Source organism: Phaenicophaeus curvirostris, chromosome 12 (assembly GCF_032191515.1).
Source record: "Phaenicophaeus curvirostris isolate KB17595 chromosome 12, BPBGC_Pcur_1.0, whole genome shotgun sequence".
NCBI classification, from domain to species: domain Eukaryota; kingdom Metazoa; phylum Chordata; class Aves; order Cuculiformes; family Cuculidae; genus Phaenicophaeus; species Phaenicophaeus curvirostris.
This window is the reverse complement of record NC_091403.1, coordinates 1,827,317-1,848,769: the sequence shown is the minus strand read 5'-3', so window position 1 is coordinate 1,848,769 and position 21,453 is coordinate 1,827,317. Positions and strand designations below refer to the sequence as shown.

Below are 21,453 nucleotides of genomic sequence, written 5' to 3'. Positions count from 1 at the left end.
AAGTCAGGACTAACAGTTTTATTGTGTGATGATGGTTGCCCAGTCTTGGAAGAAAATTGGTCACAGTGCTGCAACTGTATCTGGGGGAAAAATGCATAAAATCCATTAAAGTCTTAAAATATAAATGGAGCTGTAAAATTGAACTGATAACTCCCTTTAGAAAGGTCAGTTTACTAGGTGTATATCACGCTGGATGTTACCGAAGGAAATCTGAAGTAAAAGTCCGAATAATAGAAGTAAGATTTGAAGATTTCTGTGTGAAAAAGGTGGTTTAGAATAATAAAAATAGAGTATTACATATGTTATTGCTGATATTCCCCAAAATGTTGAAATTATGCAAGGAAAGGTTGCTCATTGGATTTGTTTTGGAGTTAGCTGTATATTCCCATCATCGCCTGGATAGTAAAGTAAAAGTTACAGTATGTACTGAATCTTTTAGATTTCATAATCAAGAAAACGCCTGCAGATAAAAGAGGGAGTTACTCCATCTAGCCAGAGTAGAGCTGACAGAGATGCTTGCGTTTTGAAAGGGAAAATAGTCTTTGATATTCTCAATTTTACCTGGTAGCTCAGTACAATTGCATATCCAACCTGTTACTGCAATTCAGCATTGGAAGTCAGACGCAGCACATTCTGTGCAGGAAGGTATTAAACTCAGATGAGTGCAGCTTTATATGAAACTGGTAGTCAGTCTTCAGCTACCTAGACCAGCGTAGGTGACAGCCTACCAGGCAGACTTCTAGGTCGGGCTGTGCTGCAGCCACATACTGGAATACCAGAATACATCAGGGATGCTAATCTGTGATATTGTTCCTAGTGTACTGCAAAAATAGTGTTTGAAGGGGTACTGTATTCCTCTAATCACTATCCTTTATTCTCAGCAGCTCAGTGGAATTAAGCTTTGGGCCAGCCAGCGATGGCTCAAACCCATTTATATGAGCTTTGCAGAAAGCAGCTTTCATGAAGCATTCTTTTATTTTTATGTGTAATTTGGGAAGAGGGTAGTATTATTTTCCAGTCCTGTGGAGAAAGTAATATACGTTTCACAAACCATTTCTGTTGCGTGTTTCAATACTGTCCAAGAGCACATGTCAGCAAAATCTGTCATTCCCCACCTCCCTGAAGCCAGTAAACAAGCTCAGAAGTCCCAGTTCACTCAGAAATTTCTGTTACGAATACAGTCGTTTGTGGTTTTTTTTCCTGTACATATCAAAGGCTTTACCAAAACTCTGCATAGTCATTAAGGCACAAAACGCAGAGATAAAAGTATGTGACGTTCCACAAGCCTTCTCTTGGGCAAGGCCTCCAAAATGAAGCAGCAGCCTCGTGTCAAAAAATGAAAGTGTAAGGAAGCGTATCGCTACAGGCCTGTGGGCATATTCTGATCAGCACTATCACTAGGCATCTCCCCGATCCTTAGAGAAGGCAGACAGTGAGAAACATGCCCACAGTTCATGATAGGTAAAAACTTCCTTTTCTTCTTTTTAACCACTGGTATAGTTCTAGTTTCTTCTAGAGTATAAGAAGCAGTAGAATTGTTAGAAGTTCCAGCCTGCTGTCTCTCATGCTGTTTTTATTTTGTCATAGTTCTGAGGAATATTTTCTTTTTGGCAGAAATATTTCTTTTCGGCAGAAATATTTCTTTTCCTACCTTTTAGAAAGTTTAAAGAAGCTCAACTTACGTGATTGCGTCTAACTTCATGTCTCAGGAGCATATACTTCTGTCTATTCAGAAATACCATAAATGACCACAGCTATTAGAGGACAGATGGAATATCCAGTTTGGGTTGTAGTCCAGATAACAGAATAAACAGATTATGTAAAACTTGTTTAGGGTAAGATAAACAAAAGTTCTTGGCATACATTTCTTATGTATTTCATGTTTTGAGTTGATACTTTAGAGTAGGTTGGAATAGTTCATCTTTTTTCGTGGGCCAGCTTATATGATCTGAAAGAGTTTAAAATACTGAGAACATACGGTTTTTTAATTGGTTGGTGTGTTTTTACTTTAGGAAGAGCCGTTGAGTTTGATGAGATGTCATTCTGAAAAACAATCAACTTTAATATAGGAGATTGCATGTAATGGAGAATGAAATCCGATAGTTAAGGCTCAGAGTTTAAAATGCAGTGGGCTAAAGCGAGAATTGAATTCAACAGATATCTTAGTGAAAATCTCAAAATGAAAGCAACCACAAAACGCGAACCCAACTATGATATCTTGTACTGCAAGATACTTTGTACTGAAAGGATGCTATACAAAAATAGTAATAAAATGTGTTTGTGACGATGGGAAACAGATACTTTAAATCTGGAGGGGTAAATGTATGGTTGATTACCATCTCCTTTTCTATAGATTTCAAAACCTTTCATAGGTTTTTTGAAAATACAGTCGTGCTTGGTATGTTATCCAGTTAATTTTAGAATTAGTTTTATTATTCAAACAAAAATCATGTTGTGTTGAGACAGTTTAGGCCAGGAGAATGAACATCTAAGTCCAGTAAATTCTATCTAGTGGCTATACAGCGATCTATGGAACTTGATAGTTAAAGATGATGTACAAATCTGATAATTAAATGGTAAGTCTTATTTTGCTAAAAAGATTGCTCATCTACCAGAAATTATTATTTTTTCTTGGTACACATATACATTTTTGCCTACAGTGTCTGGGGGTGGTTTTGCTTTGAGTGTCAAGAATGGGGTTTTGATTGATGAGCTAAACTGTTTTTTCAGGTACAGAAGCAAATAACTATTGATGCAGTACTCTAGAAATTGCTGTTCCTGAACAGAGAAGCAGAGAGGGGTTCCGCTCTTGCAGAGCGCTCCTGCCTTCTGACAACAGGGTGTGCTTTTGCTCAGGACCTGTTGGAAAAATCCATACAGCTTTCCATTGCTAGATCTGCACTGGTAATTGTCTCTCTCCAAAAGCTGAGCTGTAGCTGTGGTCAGTGAAAGATGCACCTAATACAAAAGCAAAAATAGGGAGCTTTGTTAACTTCAAAATATGATTATTTTTATTTATTTATTTTTTGGCAGGGAAAGGAATTTAGCAACTTACTACCTAATGAAATATTTATATTACTGCAGTAGCTATTAATTTATTTTATTAAATTGATTTAGTAGCCATTGTGTTTCAAGAAGCTTTTCTATTTGTTTCTCTTTTCAGAAATTGGATGGAGAATTTCCTGTAGATAATAGTGTTATTTGTGATAACTTTCATGTAATGTGACATCATTTTCTTTTTCCTGCTTTTTTGTTTTCTCTATCTCAGAAGGGTCATCTGTCTTCTCAATAATTTGATTAGTTGAACAAAGGCCAGCAGGCTTTTGGGACTCTGTTGATAACTTGGTTTGTCAGCTTATCTTCCAGTGATATTTACACCTCTGGCAATGTATCCTCTGACTGATTCTGTATGGATTACTGGTACACTAAGGCAGCAACTTTATTTGTTTCTCTAGCTATTTCAGTGTTAATTTAAGAAGGTGTTTTCTTATCTTCAAGCTTGAAGCATGTTTTGGCAGCTATTATCTCTCTAAATGAAAAAGCAGGAGAAATGAGAACATGGCAGAGAACGTTGCTGTAGCATGGTGTGTTATTTTGTGGAATATTGAAGTCCAAACAGCTTTTACCATGTTTGCTTCCTGAGGTTGAGAGAAAAAGGCTTCTGTTGAGGGCTTAAATAGCTAATGCTCTGTTTCCAAAGTTTTGAACAAAGGTTCAAATTAGCTATTTGAGTATGGAGAAGGCTCCCTGTTCATTCCTTTCCCACCATCCGATGTGCATACCAATACCCCATGTTATCAATTCTAGATGGAAAAACTGTGTGAAAAGCATGCAGTCAGCTTTCAGAAAATGAAGTTACTTAAATGAGACTGAGCTGAAGTGAGAAAACGGATTCTACTTTAGGTCGAACCAGAACACGTGTACCCAGCCTTCCCCATGTACAGTCGTTTTGCTCTTTACTGGGGAGGACAACCTTATTATTTACGCAGGTTTTATCAGAGCTAGTTTTCCTTGCAGTCATTAGCATATTCATATTTGTGGAATATTTATCACATGGTGATAAATTTATAATTTAAAGGAAAATAATTTAAATAATCTATGAGCTATGATCATTAAACTTAATTTGGAATACTAAACCACAAGTTTCCCTCCAGGCTTAGTAACAGTTGATTTGCAGCTTTCCTAGGCAACCTTGTCCACTGTTAGAGAACTGGATCCATCAGATTCAGTACAGTGCACTAAATATTTTGATACTGTTTAGATGCTATAAAAGTCCTGTTGAGCTCAACTGCTCAGTTTACTAAAAGGTCGACTGCTTGCAAAAAAATCTCATCGCTTCTGCAGCCTCTGTGGTATCACTTAGAGTAGCAGTTATTTGTCCTGTCACAATCATTCAGTAACAAAGGCCTCTGCAAAAGAGGCCTAAGCTGCTCTGCCTTTCGGTTTGTTGATCTGCAGAGCACTAGAGTTTTCTTTCCTCTGAGCCTGTGTCTCTGTTCTTGTTCTTTTTTACATGTTTGTTTTGTTTGCCAGCAGCCTTGAGTCTTTTCAGCCAGAAAGATCTTGAAAATCAGTGGCACAGATCAAAGTGTTTCTATCTAAAGTTGATATTCACTAGTTGGTTTTTTTTCTTTGAAAGTGAGTGCTGCTCTAAAGGGTAGCCAGGAATAGCTGATTGCTGCAGCCTCATGTTTTGGAGTGGAGTCAGGCTGGCTGCGGTAGGGACTCCCCGTTAGATATATGTACAATGTCAGTGTCTTCAGAGAGTGAAATTCTCCTTCTGTTTTTGTCATTTGTTAATATTTGAAAGCCAAGTAGCTTGCAGAGCCATGGTATCTCACTTACGCCTTCTGGGTGCCAAAGCTTTTCTTTACGCGATCAGTATTACAGCAACGGTACAGTTGTCCAAAGCACTTTGTCTCTGACATTTAAGTATCTTTTTTAATAAGCTCTCAAATTCTTCGGAGTGCAGTGGCTAGGAGGTACTAGGTTCTGTGGAGGTAATCGGTGATCCTTGTCTCCACAGAAAGTGGGAGACAGAATAGCTGGTTTGATTTTGTGAGGTGGGAGGATGCAGGTCTGCTAGGATGCAATTATGAAAACTACTAGAATATGTTGTGGTTTTATTGTTGCCATTTTGACTTCAGAAAGGGAGAACCATACTAGGATCCATTTGATTGTTTGCTGGACGCTGTGCCAGTGAAGATCCAAATCTTTTTTGATTTCAAACCCATTAACTGTACCCTGCTTTTAAGTTACCTACTAGATCAACAGTTCTTATGTATGTTATTCTAAATAAGACAAACTTTCTAGGGCTTTGTAGAATCCTTTTTTGAGACCTAAGCATCAAGAGATGGATTTTTTTCATGCAGTTTTGTTGGGTTTTACGCAAATAATGCAATGAAAACTAGTTTATGTAGTATCAGAATGTACTTGGTAATGAAAATTCATCTTGCGTTTCCAGCAGATTGGCTGATAAATGCATTTCCTGTTATCCACCCAATGTGATAAAGGCTGTTCTGTTGTTCTGTAATATACAGATAAAAGGCTGCAATTTGCGTATTTTTACAATAAGCAAACAGTACAAAAATCCATGCTTAAAGAGCTACGTTAGTGGAAGGTTATGATTGTAAAGGGACTGAGAAGTTAGGAAGTGACAAAAGAAGATTTATCTGTAGAATTATTATAGCTCAGTACCTTGTGTGTTTATTACAGGGCAGTCTTTTGTAATAAAGTAACTTTTTAGATTCCAATTTCAAGATTATAAGTTGAGCGTTTCTGACATCTCTGAGAAGTATCCACAGAATAATATTCCATTTCTAACAGTGCTTGTGAAGCTTATTTGACTTGCTGTTTATCAGTTCCTTTTCCATTTCAGGAGATACGTTTGTTTCTGTTTGGCAGGTGCTATTTGTACGTTTTGCCTGTTGTACTGACTTGAATAGGAAGCTCCTTCACAAAACGGAGAGATTTGTTTTGGAGAGGTCTGTGTGAGGTCCAAGATCTGTGTAGATTCTTACCCCACCCTTACCAAGAGCCATGCAGCTGGGACAGGTCTGTATTTATAACAAATGTTTTCCCATCAGCCTCAGTCTACTTTTTATGGACGAGAAAGAAATTGTGCCTTCTTATGAGATGCACTAACTACTTCTGCAGAAAGAGAATGTCTTCAAATAAAAATTTGTTGCCACGCGTGACGGTTCACAGGTTAAAGCAGTCAGAGAGAATATGCAGCTCCATTTAATGGTGTCAGTGCTGTCAGTGTGCAGACTGCCACGAAAAGCTTGAGATGGGAAAAGAAATGGCACTGACTGCCAGGTGGAACTGCTGGGGTCCTTGTTCTGAATGCCCAAACGCTCTGTACTGTCATGCATAATCCTGCTGGCTGCTTGCAGCACCAAGGCATGGCTGCATCAGGCTCTAAAAGTGCATTTTTAAAACCTAGGGGTAAATCTTTTATTTTACGAGAGCAGGTTTTCAGCACTATAGGAGCAACGATCTGCATATATGTGAGATAAGAGCTACAACAACGACTTTCTGTAATCTGTTTTTACAAGACAAGCTTTCCAAAGCTCAAAATAAACTACTTGCTTTATGCAAAAGAAGGATAAGAGCAGATGTAATTATTGTCTAGAATTGCCAGAACAGTGAAAAAGACTTCTGATAGTAGGAGTATATTTTTAAGCATAGCACTGGGATACTGTGCAAGATCCATAACTTGGAAACTGGAGCTAGTTAAAGCAGACTGGAAGCAAGTTCCCCAGATTTTCAGTAGCAAGTCTAAGAAACCATCTGTAACCTGATGGGTTTTCCATCAGCTGAAGTCTTTAAATTGGTGCTGCTTGGCTTCCTAAAGTTATGTAGCTCAATGGAAGGCATGGATTTGATACAGAGGTGACAGAATTAATTTCTTTTGTCATCTGCCTCCTGTATAAGACAAGCCAGAGTCCCTGAATTACACTGTTGTCCTCTGAATTACTTTTATTAATGACTTAAGTATTATTCTGAAATCTATAAAATAATAAAATAGCAATGTTTTATAATGATGATTTAGTCAGAATGCATTTCATTGGTTGAAATTTTGACTTGAAAAATTCCTTGTTTACTTTTTCCCCTTTTTTCGTTACAGAGCTATGCTCAGTATTTTATTAATAATTTTCCTAAAATTCAGAATTTTCTGAAGGTATTTAAATATTTAGAATGAAAAGTTATATCTTTGCTTGTCCAAGAAGTGACAGAAAATACTCAGTTGTAAGAAAAATGCAGCAAAAGGGGAGGTAAAAAAACCAAACACCAGTGAACACCTTTCTGTTACATTTTTTAACAGTCTAGGGAGCTGAAGAAACAGTTAATATTTCAGCTTATTTTTAATATGAGTTCAGCTGTAACTTTAATTATTCCGGGCCAAGTTCATCAGAATTTCAAAATAACAAGTAGTTGTTAGTTCTGGTTAAAAAAGCAGTGATTTGACCAACTTTTCAGTACGCAGCCTCCCTAGTTATGTTTTTTAGCGTTACAGGTCTTGCCAACCAAAAAAACCAGTTTTGCTGTTTTATAGAAACTCAGTATTCCTGGGATCACTGCGTTTGATGAACAAATAAGGCTAATAAAGAGAAGAGGCTTTCTCAGTATGCGCGCAGGACGCACATCACTCAGGGTGACTAATTGGATGAATAAGGAAATTTGTGGACATTTTTGTCAGAGGAAGTCCTTTGTAGAGTGAATTTTGTACATATTGTAAATCGTAAGGTACTGTCCTTCAAGGCTCTCCATCTGAATAAAAAACTCAGGACCACTGTAACCCTTTTAGAGGACATTTTACAGTCTTTTCTTGTGTGCAGCTCTGGTAAGTGTTGACTACCTTTCTTTTTTTCCTTTGTTTTTGAAGAACTTGGCATAAATGTTTCACCACCGGTAACTTTCACCTTCCTTTTTCAATATGGCCTGTTATGGATAAAATTGAAGAAGACTCAATAAAGAGGAAAAATCCCTTCCCCTCCTGTGCATTTGAGAAAAAATTATACGGGAATATATGAATTCGTATTTACTTTATATATACACGCTTGTAAATATATTTGATTTTCTTAAGAGCTCATAGTTCTAGGATAATGTGACTGGCTGTTCTTAATTTCTTGACATAAAACTGGATACAGTGAAAAAATATCCAGGTTCCCTATCATGCAGCTGATCCACGTCTAGTACGTATTTTGCACCTTGCTACCATCTGTCCACTGGCACGCTGCATAGGTACAATACTAGGGGAAATTTCCAGTAAACTACATACAGCACACAGGAGATGACAGTGGCTTTCTGGTCCACAGAACAGCATCAGATGCTCCTAGACTTGGTAGAGATCTTTTGACCCTTTTTTCATTCAGTAATGTATTAGTTCTTTAAATCTATTGCAGTAACTAAACACTGTTTTAAACTGAATTTAAGGAATCTAAAGATTCTGGAGAATCTAGAAAGAAAAACTGAGAAATTAATATAAATATATATTAGGCTGTATGTAGCTGTATATAAGGTGCTTATATTATGCTAATTATCTGTTTTTACAAACTAATTCAAGGGTTCAGCGGAGCTCATCGCTGAAAACCTTGCTCCAGCAGGACTCTTCTTTAGTAAATCTTACGTGCTCTGACTGAGGAGTTTCACTATCCATTTAGACAAAAACTCCATCCTTTTGGTTACGTTTTCACGTGGTTCACTAAGCTGATGGAAGGAAGGAAATGTAGGGTTGAGGGAAATTCCATTCTGATTTTTTGCTTTCTGTTCTTTGCTACTTAGCTGTTCAGCATTACTTTTTTTCCTTATTGCAGCATGTAAATTTCTTTAATAGTGTGTTTAGCTTAACCACTTAGTGATTGCTGAGCAGTTTTCAGTAGCTTGCTCTAGGTGACCTGTCCGAGTTGGGCAGCGCTGCAGGAGTTGTGGATGCGAGTGCTTACAGCCCTCAGCTTGGCCTGCGAGGTCAAGAGGAACGTGGCTCGGGTAGATTTGGAATCTGCAAGCTGTTCCATTTGGCTCCGATTGTCTGTGCATTTGGAATAGTCCACGGGGGACAGGATTACCGATGGAGTAAATCCTGGCCTCCTCGGAGTCTAAGTATCTGTTATTAATATTTGCTATCTGTATTCATTTGGGGGCAAATGTCTTCATTGAGCTGCCAGGCAGTTCTCTGCTTTGTCATATTTGGAAATAATTTTAAAACCTTGTTAGAAAAGCAAACTGAGATGCTAAATGTACGTAAAATGGTGAAGGTGCAGGTGTTAGTGTGGGTTGTAAAAGCCTTGCTGAGGCAGCTTTTTCTCATGGAATTCTGTAAGAATTCACACAGAAGTTAGTGAAAATCTTGTTTCAGGCTGGATTTTTAGAGTTTGTTTCTGGTCCTCTGGAGATGTCACGTTATAGAATTGGATTTGTGTTTTCTCTTTGATGCCTCTGATGCAACACGCAATTCTGGAAGCAGAGTTTTCTTTTTACTGTGACACTGGCAGTATTCATATAGTCCATAGTACACAGATGTGCACAAAGCACTAAAGCTCATCTCTGCCAGAAAGTCCTTATGAAAGATGGTAGAGAGATTATTTTTCTCCTCCAGCAAAAAGTGCTGTGATTAAGAAATGTTCTTACAAGGGAAATGAAGATAATCTGAACAGGGGCCTCACTCTTTCATGGAATATATTGATTAATTTCTACTTCAGCAATAAAAAAACATTTGTCTAGAGTGAGAATTACCAAAGGATCAGAAAAATTGTTCTTTTCTCATTTATTTTTGAGGATGAAGGTATGCAGTAAGAGTGATTTTATTTCCTTCTTGTTGGTAAACACACACAAAGGCTTTGAAGTTTTAGGTAGAGTAAAACTGAATAAAAGCAACATTCTAATGTATTAGGTTTGCCACCTGTGTGGTGAAGACTTTGAGGTCACTACAGAGACAATTCTTCCGTCCTGAAGCCGATGTCAGAATGACCCATTCTCTTAAAGTTCAGCTTCTACCTAAAAAGGGTTTTCTGTCCTGTTTCAGTGGTTTGTCCTTCGTGATACTGTGGGTTTGTGTGTCTGGCAGTTGTGTGAAGTTCGTTCTTGTCTGGGTGCTTTGTGAGGCCTTTGGATGGTTGCCTGGGAATTCCTGTGGCGGCTCTAATCAGGCCATGGGACATTCAGTTGGAGTCATAGCTCCTCTGGAGCTGCAGAGGCACAGAAATCCTAGATGATTTGACAGCGTGCGTTCAGATCAGATGAACCATGAGTGTGCAGGAGGGGTGATTTGCACATGGCTGAGAACTCCAGGGTGCATGAGACACAACTCTGACCTAAATACTGGGGTTGTTTTTGTATCGGGGAAATCCTACATGGCAATGTAAGACATAATTAAAAGTTTCTTCCCATATTCAATTTCCAGTGCAGCAGCTTCTAGAGAACCTAACTAGAAATAATGGAGGTGGAGCAGGGACCGTGTTGCAGTAGGCGGCGTATGGAGATGGTCAGACTTCTGCTTGGTGCCAGTTAGAATAGGACAGCAAACATTCAAGAGATGATCTGGTAGCAGTGTGGATGTGTAGGGCAGCAATGAAGCTGTGTTTGCTTGCAGAGCCACGTGGTTATCGGTGGCCATCCATCCATCCATCCATCCATGGACCAATGTCTCTCTTCACAAGGACACTCTTTTCTTTTAGTCTGTAAACTTCTGTTGGAGTTGTGGCTTTTTAGACTTTAAATTTTCATGTGTCTTAGTTTAAATGTTACTGTCCTCATTTGCTTCCTTGAGTTTTCATAATGATTCTTGTCCTTTAACTGCTTTGTAAACACAGGCATCTGCATTTGTCTGGGATTTTTAAAGCTTTAACTGTGACAGCATTCTGGACACACAGCGATGAGTAACTGGTGAGAAAATGGGCACAACCTGAGACACAGGAGATGCCGTCTGAATATCAGGAAACACTTCTTTGCTGTGAGGGTGTCCAAGCACTGGCACAAGATGTGCAGAGAGGTCGTGGAGTCTCCATCCTTGGAGGTACTCAAAAGCTGGAAACGGTGCTGGGCACCTGGCTCTAGGTGGCCGTGCTTGAGCAGGGTGACCTCCAGAGCTCCTTGCCAACCTCAGCCGCTTTCTGATGTTGATTTGGTGAAATCATTTGGTTATGGGCTCTCCCGCAAAGCACCCCCCTGCCCCCTAAAATAACACTTTACCTTGCTAGGTCAGTAATTGCAGAGATGGGGAAAAGTTCGTCTAGAAACCTGTTTTGTCTGGAAAAACTTCCACAAACTCTTGAGAAGCGCAGTGCAAATCACATGCACAGTCTGGGATTCCTGTTCTTGTTTTTTATTCTATATTCTTGGTCTTCACTGAGCAACACCAGCAGTCAGGAAAATCTGACCTACACGAAGTACATCTGTGCTAGGGCTTGGCTGAAGCTATTTACGACTTCTGTAAATGCTGTCCCAGTGATGAGCTACAGTGCGCCCTGAAGCCAGCCCAAGTGTTAATTGGTTTATTGTTTTGTGTAATATATTAAAAGCTTTTCTGTTCTGTTTAAAGTTAGAACTGTAATTCAGTCCTTAGGATGCCCCACATGTAAAGCAGAGTTACAGAGCAGGAGGTTAGGATGTGGTATCCCTCTTCTGCTACGTTCCTGCCCTGGCGTATTATCTGTTTGACTCCTTTGATAGGCAAACATCTGAAAGTGAAAGGCAACAACTAGAGTTTGTTTTCTTGTCTTCTGTATTACACATCTCATCCTCTCCTTGTGGTGGGTTTTTGTGTTTCAGTTTGTGTGTCAGTGGGAAATATGATGCCACATGTGTGTCCAGTTGAAGATCAGGGCTCGTTTTGCCAGGAACTGTTATTGTTTTGCTGTATGGGAAGTTTTTATGACAGCGTTGCTGGCTCTTTTGTGCTATCTGGTATATCAGTATGGAACTATCATACTTGAAACTCTGTTTATGGTCAATTGCACTGTTTTGACTCCAGCCTATAGCTTAATTCATTTCCAGTTGCAAGCTTCATAATATTTTCTGACTGCTAAAATTGGGTCTGTTTTTTCCTGTGCTGCCCAGTGTCCTTCTGCTCAGTAACTCAGCAGCTCAGCTGGGGGTTTGAAGCAGAGAGAGGCTCTGTTCTGGTTTTGATTTGAACAGCTTTTTACTTCTGCAAGATGACAATTTTTCTATTGAATGTTAGGCTGTGTACGCTCCATCTGCATTTTCATTTTATTCATACATAAAGATGTTCTGCAAGTATTGTTATGGGACACTTTTTTCTGGAAGGATGATACATTTTGCTGAAGCTTACAGATGACATATGGGTTGCTGTATATGTGATTCTTCATCAGGACACTGTAAAAGGTTTGATTTCTAACAAATGTACAAGATTAGTTTTCTTTCAATGAAAAGGAAGAGTTGATGAAACTTTGGTAGGTAAACTTTGGGAATTTTGTCCTTGAGCAGAATTCAGCCACTTACAGTCAGTGTTAAGATATTTTTTGCTCTAGGTTATGATAATATCTGTGTTACTAGGCAGTAGTGATTTTTATTTCATGTGTTGTTTTTTCTACACAGTCCAAAACTCGTCGCTCTCTGACTGCCTTGCTTACACCATGCATTTCAGACAGAAGGGATAAACAAAATGAAATCTCTGGCAAACTGAAATGCAAAAAAGCTTAAATACTTCTCTTGAAAGCTAATACATGCCATCATGCTAAATTTAGTTTCTGATAGATTTCTGCTGCATTGGCCAAATTGTTAATGTTGAAAAGTTGAACTTACTTAAATTACATGTTAATTATATCTTGTCAGTGTTTTTTGAATCACTTTGATCTGTACTTCTACCAGTGTTCGGAGGTCTTTTGTTCTCTAATTTGACCTTTGTACAGCAGTTTGTCACTCTTTACTTTGTCTATTGCTACAGCAGGTGACTGTATTTTGAAACGTCTTTGCTTATTTGAAAGACTTTATTGGTACAATCTCAGGCTCTTCTAAAGGGCTTCTGTAAATGACTGGTTTGCCTGATGGGAATGACACACATTGTGAGTGCAGCAAACCTGAGTGGAATCACCTTCAAGGTACCTGGCAGGGTATTATCTTCCTCCACGCTGCCAATGAGGCATGTGACAGATTCACCTGAACCACTGAAGGAGCTGAGGAAAGTGTGATTTGTTAGAAACTCTTGCCTTTTGTCATCTCCACCTCTGTCACAGTGGGCTTTGTCTTTCTGTCTGGGAAAAAAAAATACCTTGAGATCTTGCAGGTAAAATAAAAGCATAAAACGCATGGTCCTGGAAGGCTTTTGGAATTATATAGAATATAATTACCTTATAATTCGGTTTTGTCTATTATTATAATTTTTCTTGTTCCATTTTATTGGATACCGCTTAATGCACATGGCAGAAAACTAGAAAGGAAGAGGAAAAGAATAGAGAAGTGTGAGCAGAGGTGAAGAACTGCTGCCCACCAGTGCTAAATAGGCAGTGTAGTCTGATGTCATTGTGACCATAGGAACAAAAAAACCACAGAGAGATGCTAGGCTTGATTACATCAGTTCATAAAATTGGCTTTGCTTTCCTCTTTGCACTACCAGCTTTGATGCAAAAGCTGATGTAATGCAAGCACACTTAGTAAAACGCCCAAAACAGTCATGTATTTTTTTTAGTTTCAGAGATGATTCTTTGTTATTGAAGGCAGTGGTGATTTTGCCACTCATTTCAGTAAGTACCTTTAATAGCAGTTCACTAGATGACATTGGACTGGCAGAGGCACATTTCCATCTTTTGTGCTTCTAGCACAATCCATAGTTGAAATGGAAAATCTTTCTTCTTCATCCTCTTTTACATATACACAGAAACTGAACAGAGAAGAGTGGAAGTCCTACATTACATTAATGCATTGAAATGTGCAAATAATATTTCCTCATTTTCTGCTGTTGAGCTTCCTGCTTATTCTGCCGGTGTATATGAGGATTCAGATGGGTCCCGTTGAGGATGCTTATTGAAGCAGGATTCCCAGCTGGCTTCAGCAAGGGGCTTTGGCTCAGGTAGGACACCTAGCATCTTTTGCATCTTGTTTCAGGAACATGGATATAAAAAAGTCCATTCTCGCAGAGCTGTATACAAAATGAGAGCTTGAGTCTGTTTCGATGTAATTTAATAATACTTGAATATATATATTATAATTAAGTTACCCTTAGGTTTACTACACGTTTGTGTTCTCTGTTAAATGGTAGCTGTCAGTGTAAGACTGGTTATGCTGTACATTAAAGCTAAATTTCATACTCTACCAGCAAGTTTGGGAAATGTTTAGGATGTGGTTTTGGCAGCTACTGAGAAGGTGTATGCTGAGTAATGTTTGTAGTAAAAGTGAACCATTAGGGATGTTGTGAAGAGAATATACGTTTTGCACATGAGAAATGGCAGTAAGTCCATTATTGTAAAGCTGTTTGTTTAGTATAATGACAAATGCAGAGGAGGGGCGGTCAATCCTTAGAAAAACTTAACGTCATGAAGAAGGGAGTGCACTGCATCATTTTGCCACCAAAAGGCGATAACTGGGTAAGCATAAAACATCAGTTTGTCACGTTTATCTGAATCGTTGGGCATTTCTCTATTAAAACTCTGTCTTTCCTCCTCTGGAAAAAGTAGAGCCAGGTGGCTTGAAATTTGGGTTCCTACGCTATAAAGACAGTTAAGAACCTTCTTCTAATATAATATGAATATCATCAGAGTTCTGTCATTTACAACAGGAAATAATTTTATCGTTTTAATTCATTCTTAAATTAGGAAAAAAACGCAGTTGCCCACAGGAGGCATAGAAGTTTATAATTTTCCAAACTACATAGGAAAGTTATGTTTAAAAGAAAAAGAAAAAAAAAGGAAGGGGGGGAGAAGCAAGCATTCAGATTTCCGTGGAAGCTCTGTGTTTATGTAAAGTGCAGCAGCTGCACTGCAAACTCCCCTCTCTGGATGACCTCAGTCCTGAACAAGACAGACTGTTCCGGGTGCAGGTGTGATTACTGAATTATTTGTTCTGTTTCAGTGTCAGTCAGTTACAGTGAGGTATTCTGGGTAACATTTGTATCCGCTGAATAAAGTGAATTGGTATATTTGGTATTCCACAGTTCACTGTGTGCCTTCCTGTTATTGCAGAAATAATTTATTTTATTCTGTTGAATTACGTTAGTTAAATAGGACAGAGAGAAGGAAGCGACTCCAGCAACAACCTCTGAATACATCAGGGAGACAGAAAAGCAGGATTGGACTGAAGATGGTATGGGACATAAAAGATAGTTTTGACAGCAGACTTGTGATCTTTTTGAAGAGGTTGTATATGCTGTTTGAGTTGGGAATTTTAAGTGTCTTCCCCACGCTTCGTGAGAAATAGAGCTGTGAAAAATGCTCTCTTCTAATGCATGCTTTTCAGTGTCTTGGAAGAATCGGCACAGATCTAGAACCCACAAAAGCAAGTCCTAGAAAGATGGACGTAGCTTTTGTCAATTTACAAGAAATTCAGTGTCTGCTCTGGCAACCATTAAAGAGAGAACAGTTTATTCCCCATAAGATGTGCAACTTCATCAGCTGAGTCCACCAAATGCTTTTAAGAGGTTCTCCCATTTATCACCTAAATTGCAATAAAGGGATAGAATGTTCCACATGAGTTGTGATCCTACAAGGGTTACAGAGAGTGGCGGCAACAGAATTACTTCACGTTTGAGATCTCAGTCCTCTGTGGATCCACTATCCTCTTACCTCTCTGTAAAGACACAGTAGCGGCGTAACTGTTGCCTTCCTGTGAAGCACAGGATGGTGGTGTAGGAATGCACTTGGGAATTCAATAAAATTTATTTTTAAATGAAAATGGATTAACGATAAGATTCCTATGCAAATAGCAATGTACCTATAAACGTGTTTTTCTTAGGTTAAATGAGCGTACCCTTGCACTGTGTGCTCTACTAAGTAACAAATAGGTGAAAAATAGAAGGAAGCTTGCTGAGACTGACTGATTTTAAATACTGGTTTTTGTTCCTGATCCAGTGCGATTTCTTTAAATGATGTGACTGTAACTGAAGACAGACAGGGAAACGGATCAGATATCTCTGAGGATTTAAGAAGAGTTTTAGGTGACTCATGAATGTTAAACTAGCTTGATTGGCTGGTAGGAGTCAAATGACTGTAATCCTCCGTACTTACACTATAGCACGGCCCTCTTGAGCATAAGAATTGTCTGCTAGCTATTTTTCTTTCAAACCAGATGAAGCAGATCTTCCTCCTGAAATAACTAATGCATTCATGGTAGGACTTGGGAAGACATCAGCGTTTCTGATGGTGGGAAATAGTTGAAGAAGGATTTGGCAGGGCCAAAGGCAGCTCAGACACCACCCGCTGCTGTTGGTGTTGGGAGTAGTGAGACATTGCGGTAAACAGCTGGTATTTCTGAGTCATTCTGCCGTTCTCACCTCACCACCCTGTCTAGGGTATGTGGGTGGCCAGGTACATTTCTAGGCAGGGAAGTAATTAAAATTGATGTCACTAATCGCGGTCATATTATGGGGGTGAGGGGACATGGTTGCATCCCTCTCTAACCCCTTTTAAAGCATTTTTGCACTTACCTACCTGTTGTATGTGCCTGTCAGTAAAAAGGGTTAGGTTGTTAAAGGTAGAGCAGAGAGTCATCCTGCTCGTTTTGGTAACATCACCTGACATATCTGAGACCATGGTGGCCAGCTGAAAAAAAAGACATTGGAATACCCTGCCAAGAGGGGTAGTGCCATTCAGACAAGTTGTGTGTGAATTGAGATAAGTAAGATTTGTTTCTTTATGACCTTCGATCTTGTTTGCATGTTTTTCTTAATGACGTTCTTTCAGGGAAGACAGTGAAGTCTCTTAACTGCTCCAGAAGGAAAGGGTCTGGAAAGAAAATAAAACTTGCCGTTGGCAGATAAGAATCAGCTAACAGTGGCAGTGGGGGAGCTTCTTCATTTTTCAGATTCTTTTCTGAACCAGTCTTGAAGAACTGAGTTACACCTGAATTTGGAGTTACAGATTCAGAGGAAGGAAATTCTTTTCATGTCTTAAGCTCTTAGTCACTGAAACCAGAAAAGTGGCTGCCTTTCATTTTTGTGTAAAGTGCTGTTGCTTTTGATATGCAAATGGTGCACTGTACCGTGTGACCTCAGTCTTCTGGAGAGCAAAAGGAAGGGCAGAGAAAAATGTGTGTGGTGCAGGAATTCAAATGATATGGAAACAGGGTCCCTACTCTCTTTCCTGATTCAGTCCTCAGTTCCAATAACACAAGAAGAGATCAGATCGGTTTGGACTCCGAGGGCAAGGATTGCTCTCTGAGATAAGGGACATTTGAGAATTTCTGCATGTAATGAATATAAAAGGTATCTGAGCTGACTGAATGTTAAAGCAGCTGTAGTGAGCAGTAATAGAACTGAGTGGGTTGTCGCTGAGCGACAGCTCATCATATAATCATCATGTTTTCCACTTAGAGCATCTCTGAAAAACAAGAGGGATGGTTTAATTCTTTTTTGTCTTCCTCTAACAAGATATTTTGAGTAATTGGTTTTTGGAAAAACTTCATTGACATCTGGGCTATAGATATATATTTTAAGTGATAGAAGAGTTATTGTCTGTGGTGCAAAATATATTGTCCCTCCCCCACCTCATTAAATCATGTGGAAAATTTCCCCTAGCCACTTTTCTTTAATCATCTTCTCTTGGACAGAGGTCAGATTTGCTCTTCTGGTATTTCACGATGCAAAGTAATCACTTAGCAGAGCACGGTTTTGCATGTTTCAGTGTCTTTGACGCTTTCCATTCTTTTTCCCACCCACCCCTCACCCTTGAGAAGCTGCCGCTAAGAAGCACAGATGGGCGGCCAACCAAGTATTTCTCTGAATGCGCCCGTTGAAATTACCATGGCTCAGCCATACAATGTTGATGAGCCAGGCCACAGTCCGCCTTTCTTCTCCATCAATCTTCTTTCTAAGAAGCGCATTGAGGAGAAACAATGCTTCCGTGATTATATAAAGCAGTAGCAGGTTCCCAGTTTTTACAGGAAGCTCTCACTACCCTTCAAGACGTTCTTTTTTGCGTTATCGGGATAGTGACAATTGGAAAATGGGTTTACTTGGTGAAGTAGGATTTAAAGGAAAATGAGTCTGACGAGATGATGTTAAATTAAAATCAGTAAGAGACCGTGCTTTATGCTGTGAGTCTTTAGGTATCGGTATGTGCTGTGTGCTCTAGTTTTGCACTGTTTTCTCATTTAGGTAGTGACCGCAAAGGTCCTATCACACCTGAGCAGATACTTTGAAATATGGTATAGTACTGCTCTTCAGCAGTGGGCTTTGGAGCTTGTCAGCTCTTGTAGCTGGAGGTGGTTTATAAATAATGACATATGATTGTTTTAAAAGTGAAATTGCGTTAGTTATTTGTAAAGGTGAAGCTGTTCCTGTGAAGTTGAAGTGTTTTGAAGAAGTCTTGAAGAATAAAACTGTGGCTGTGCTTTTCCTGTGAAGTCAGCAAGCTGGATGGTTGGTGTGGAGTGCAAAAGAGTAACTTGAATTGCTTACATTTGATATTCTTTTACAAGCGGGTAGCTTCATCTGCAATTACAATGCACTCCATCTATTTGCTGAAGTTTGTACAGCGCTCTAGCGACAGGTTTTCCTTGTGTGGTCCATCGTGGGAGTGTCTGTGTGCTTGTAAATGACTTTGCTGCTGATCTCTTCCAGAGAGAGTTCATAATGTGGCTTCATTCAGTTACTCTTGTGGGTTTTTTGAGTGTCTAAAATTTAGAAATAGCTTTTTCTCAGAAATTTATTGCAGATGAGTCAAGGAGAAATAATCAGAAATGAAAAGACACATTTCAAACAGAAGTCATTCATTTTCTGCCACCTAGGAATGAGTGAAGGACACACTTTTGCATTAGTAAAAGATACAACTTTGTATGCCCTTAATGGAGTATAAAAGAAGAGAGTTGTGATTAGAAAGTGTGACTGGTGAAGATGACTAGTGATTAGGCACTAGTCCAAGATCTGTCTTCTTGCACCAGAGTCTGAGAGGCTCATGGGAAATCACAAGGAACAAGCAAGGCAGATTTGATGTGTGTGTATATATGCCTGCATATATACACACATGCATATGGAAATATATTTTATATAGTTTTTTTTTAAACTGAAACACACTCTGATATGGAATGAGCTTATATTGAGCTTATAGGTGAGGTTGGGAAAGTTTTTATTTAAAAGTAGTAACTAAAACTTTTTCTCCATAAAGTTATGCAGAAGTGATATGAGTTTATCGGGCTAGGCACTGTTAAATATCAAATGTAAACTTTTTTCCAAGTTATTTTCCCAGTACCAGAGTGAATGAAAAGAAGCAAATGGCACCAAGTGGCCCAAGCCAGAGCAAGGTAGAAAGAATTAAAACCCACCTTTTGAAGCTACTAGGTTTTAGCATCATCTTTGAGTCAGTTCAGACTAGTTTTGTTGGGAAAGTGGCATAAAGTAGATATGTGGAGATTGGGGATAACATCCGTCATTTGTTCAAATCAGATGTTAGCTCTTTTTTTCAGAAGACGAACGTAGGTAATTGATGAACTTGAGAGTTTAGATTTGATAGCTTTCTAGCACAGGCCTGGAAAAGTGTCTCTACTTTGTGATAAAAATATGTGTTGTATGTAAAGTCTTTACTTAAAAAGAGGATTTTCTGTTGTTAAAAGGTGTCTTCAGCTTATGACCAGTCAAACAGTTACTGTATTTTCCATGACTTCATGGTGTGACTGCAGAAAACACACATAACTACCATCTGCATAACTGGAAGTCTCTTTTATTTTCAGAGACAGAATTATAAATCGGAGCTTAAACAGTAATATAATCAGTGTATTGATAATGCGTGTCACATATCCTAATGTGAGAACATTCAGTACTTAGAGTGTAACCACACCAAGGTGTTACTGCACCAAAATTCATCTTTGTGAATTGTTAGCGATTGTCACATTGCAGTTATGCTGTAAACAAGACATAGATTGAATTTGAAAGTAGTAATTACCCATATTGATAATACAGAAGTGTTTGATGTTTTTTCCATAAAAACTTTCTTGTAATTGTTTCAGTTTTAATCTAGTGCCATTCGTTTTTTCTTTCATTATGTATGAATTGTTTTGACAGACTCATCAAATAACTGAATGGAGAATTGAATACTGAGGTCAAATTAATTGTTTGTGTTGGCAATTACAATTTCATTTGAATCTGTAGTTCACCGTCAGAGATACCTGTGGCCTTTGCTATCGCCTTTCCACTGAAAGACAAGGTTTGTGTTTCCTTGTCCATTGCTTGTACTGTTGCATGAATTTCACTGAATTAAGATGAGACCAATATATTTCCTCTCACTCTTCTAGCCTGTTTTGTTGTCCAGTGGATGCTTACAAGCATTCAGGGATCATTTTAGCAGGAGGCAGAGTAACTAGGAGAGACTGTTCTTTGCAGCCTCTTGTCTTCCTTTTTTTTACTTCACATTTTTGCTGTCTAGAGAGAGCTTTGTTCTGGCTATTTTTGAACTTCTTCAATTAAAACAGCTGTTTTTAATGGCACTTTAGAGAAACAAACGAGCACTTTGATGGACAGTGATACTCGGAGTAATTCTTCCATGTGTGCTGTTTCTAGAAGTGTTAATTGAGTTTTGTGAGTGTCAAGCAGTTGGGCAGGATGTGAGGGCATCAGAACAGCACAACAGGCTTGGGCTCTCTTTTTGTTTCCACCAGCGGCATTATTGACGCACCACTTGTTCTCAATGATTTGTGTGTGTGTGACTGTAATGTGTGTTGTGAATGAAATGTTGCTGGTGCAAAGGAATCAGATGAACTTTAAGATCTTGAGCACCGTTCTTTGGCTATGAAAGTTTTAGCGTAATTATGTACATTACAATGTAAACTGAAGCGAAGTTTGGGTAACGTCTCAATCTAGAAGTGTCAAAGAAAGACCTAAGCAAGAGTGAATGAAGTATCTGGACAGTCTCTTAAAAACTTCTGTGATTTTGCATAGTTTGTTATAAAGCTGGGAATCAAAGGTGTGATACGGGTTTGCTTATGTAGTTTTGAATTTAGTAGATACTTGTGAAAACCTGCACTGAAGTTCTACATGTGTGACATGAGTTAATCCAGTGAAAATTCATCTGAACCTGAAAAGTGAGCAATGTCTTAGGCTATAAAACTGACCAGTGAAGGTCTGTTACATTGGAACACATGTATGACAACCTATACTAGGAAAAATATAGCTGAGAGAGTGGAAAAGGACTATAGAAAAGAAATTTCTTAGTCTTTTTATGAAAGAAATACATTTAACAAATATGTGGGTTTGCTTACATGAATATACAAGTAAATATAAACATATATGAACATGTTAAGAAAAGCAAACTGTATATGGAGGAGAAAGTGTAGTGTGTTGTAACTAGG

At 38.7% G+C, this 21,453-nt stretch overlaps 1 protein-coding gene across 2 annotated transcripts in view; it reads left to right on the top strand.

Annotated features, from left to right (window-relative positions):
• OTUD7A (OTU deubiquitinase 7A) overlaps positions 1-21,453 on the top strand; it is a 97,067-nt gene that overhangs the window by 18,015 nt on the left and 57,599 nt on the right. The window lies entirely within an intron of this gene.